This window comes from Mustela nigripes, chromosome 1 (assembly GCF_022355385.1).
Source record: "Mustela nigripes isolate SB6536 chromosome 1, MUSNIG.SB6536, whole genome shotgun sequence".
Classification (NCBI taxonomy): domain Eukaryota; kingdom Metazoa; phylum Chordata; class Mammalia; order Carnivora; family Mustelidae; genus Mustela; species Mustela nigripes.
In genome coordinates this window covers 91131097-91131724 of record NC_081557.1, presented here as the reverse complement: position 1 = coordinate 91131724, position 628 = coordinate 91131097, and positions in this window count along the sequence as shown.

Here is a 628-nt window from a genome sequence, read left to right as displayed (position 1 = left end):
GAACAAACCAAATGCATATGATCTGGGGTAGCTACAGAGATGCAAACAGGAACCTCTACAACAAGGTTCTCATTTCTGTCATCTGGCCCACGGCCCAATTCTTATTTATACCTTTGTTCTACAAGGGAGTAATAAACTCGACTTACTAAGGAGAGCCTGATTCCAGACCAGGACATGTGCTGTCTCCTCTTCTAGATTATAAGCTCTCTGAGGGTGAGGTCTCCAGTGGCATTGGGTGGACCTTCTCCAAGAAAGAAACCAGCTGCATGCAAACAGAATACAACAAATTTAAGATGAACACAAAATGGTTTGTTCTGTTTAAAATACAGTGACCCCCCAAGTAAACAAAACAAAACAAAATAAAATAAAAATAGAGTGGCCTCTCATTTTTTTTTTTCTCTCAACAGAGAAGTGCAACATAGCCAGGCAATCACTCAGTCCCTGCCTCCAAAGATAGGTCTGCTCAGTCCTCCAACTTACCATGTTGAACTCCTCTGACCAGGAGACGTCTGCTCAGTCCTCCAACTTACCATGTTGATCTCTGACCAGGAGACGTCAGCATTTACAGGACACAGGTAGTACGTTATCCCGAGAACCCTTTGCGCGATTTGGACATCGTAGATAAGAA